The sequence below is a fragment of the Micromesistius poutassou genome, assembly GCF_964030765.1.
Source record: "Micromesistius poutassou genome assembly, chromosome: 18".
Classification (NCBI taxonomy): domain Eukaryota; kingdom Metazoa; phylum Chordata; class Actinopteri; order Gadiformes; family Gadidae; genus Micromesistius; species Micromesistius poutassou.
Genome location: NC_140288.1, coordinates 10,290,810 through 10,293,309, shown reverse-complemented (window position 1 = coordinate 10,293,309; position 2,500 = coordinate 10,290,810).

Below are 2,500 nucleotides of genomic sequence, written 5' to 3'. Positions count from 1 at the left end.
TCAACATCAATTGTCACAATGTGTAAACAGTTTTTAAAGACAAATAGATTTCAAAGAATAATTTTGAGGTTGTTTGTGAATATTTCTTGGGTAAGAAATACAATCCAATAACATCCATTCCTTGAAGGACCATCTTGACCCAAAAATGGCAGTTTTCAATTTTTTCCACCACATTTTTTTAAACTAAAGCCATATTTCTGTCTGTGTTTGCATGTGTGTGCTTTCACACCAAATAAAACCCCAGTGTCCCCAGTATACCAACAACACCCAACCCTCGCTCTCTCTCTGTTTCTCTCTCCCTCCCTTCCCCCCCCCTCTCTCTCTCTCCCTCTTTCCCTCTCCCCCTCCCCTCCCCCCCCCCCCCCTCTCTCTCTCTCTCTCCCCCTCTTTTCAGATACAGGGAAGAGTCTTTTCATCAATCAGAGGACCAGGCGTCTCAGGCGTGTGTTGGTAATTTCCATGTAGCCTTCAGATCAAAGTCACATTTCCCTCCAAACCAAATTACCCCCCCCCCCCACCACCACCACTGGCGTAGCCCAGTTGAAGAGGCTTGATTTAGAACGTTTGTGTTTTCCTTTTACGCGCGATAATATCTGCTCTAATGACGAAAAAAACACCTTCTCCCGCCTGGCGCTTCCTTCCTTATTTACCGGCTTTCATATGCGGCAGTGTGCTACACAACAGCAACCGAGAAAATGGCAAAACAAACTCATAATATCTGCATACTCCCTCTCTGGTGCCTTGGGGAAGAAACAAAGTCATTTGAATAATGTGTTGGGCTGCGATGACTCAGCCGCTGCCACAACCGGGATATGGAAAACCAGGAGCCCGCCCACCAGTCATGGCAACCTGGAACTGCCTTTTGTTGACCTCTGACCTTTGTTTTCTTTGTTAGTTTGTTAACCTTTTGTTCACCCTGGGTCCCTCTGACCAAGCATCAGATGCTTTGGTAACCTTACAGGCGGGCCGCACCCTTATGTCCATGGGAGCACCCTGAAGGGCATGGGAGTACCCTCACATCCATGGGAGTACCCTGAAGGGCATGGGAGTACCCTCAAGGGCATGGGAGTACCCTCACATCCATGGGAGTATCCTCACATCCATGGGAGTACCCTCACATCCATGAGAGCACCCTCACATCCATGAGAGTACCCTTAAGGGCATGGTAGCACCCTCACATCCATGGAGGTACCCTGACATCCCTGTTCCAGCCTGAAGTGCAGTAGGATCAGTTCCTCCTGGGGCTTCCTGCTCCGTGTGCACCTCCTCCTCGGGCCGTGAGCGTGTTGATGCTAACAGCTAGCTCTCCACAGCTCTTTACTGATGTTGAACGATAATGACCGGGAGACGACGGCCCCCCCTGGTTTGGGGGGGTCTCCTCGGGCGGTCAGCCTACCTTGGTGGCCAGTAGGCGAGTGAGATAGATCTCGGAGACCATCTTGCTGCCGCGGTCACCCTCCTTCTGATCTCCGTGCTCATGGTTCTTCACCAGGTGCCACACCTTCACCCCGCTCTCCAGGTCCGGCGTGATCATGGGCGTGCGAGAGCGCAGGCTGTCTGGGCTGCCCGTGTACTTGATCATGTTCTCTGTGAGGATGAACGCACACACACACACACACACACACACACACACACACACACACACACAGTACAGAACGGTTTAACAACATCTGCAACTGAAATAACAAGTACAAAATAAAACAGAGCGAGAGAGAGAGAGAGAGAGAGAGAGAGAGAGAGAGAGAGAGAGAGAGAGGTACAGTGCAAATATACATTGAGAGAATCCTGTGATTCAAGTAACTACCAACATCATTTTTACTTCAAAGGAACAGTACACCAAAGCACACAGATGTAAGTAGAACTCAAACATATTTCAACAACCACCCCCAAAAAAACTGGGACAGCACCTGGAACAAGAATACAAAAGAAGTAGATCTTCTTTCTTTTTTGTTGGAAGCAGCAGAGCAATGCCCTTGGACTAGCATTGCGATATTGCCACGCTGCCATTTTGTTTTTGTGCCGGGTCGTCCAATTTACAGCTAGCGTGAGATTGGAAATGAATCTTTCACAGAGCATGCTCAGTTAATTTTTCATGGCTTCTCCTTCTCCTTCCTCTTCTTCTTCTTCTTCTTCTTCTTCTTCTTCTTCTTCTTCTTCTTCATTCTCTTCCTCTTCCTCCAGGGCTCCCCGGGAGACAACACAGCATCTCAGAACGGCGCCAAACCCAACAGGTGTCAGGGCCATGAAATATGCACGGCCCACCCGGCGGTCTGAGCGACGATGACATTTCCGTGGCGTGGCTCGCGGAGTGTTTACACCGTGTGAAAAGAATTGATTAGCGGGGGTGCGGTTCCTTCTGGACAGGAATCGATGGTGGTCCAGAGAGGTTGGAGAGGCGGGGGGGCGGAGTGAGAAGGCGCTAACGTCGGTTAGGGATGAGCGTTTCCAGAATTAGAAGATATTGTTTTCATGTGTCTTTGTGTGTTTGAGACAGTAAACA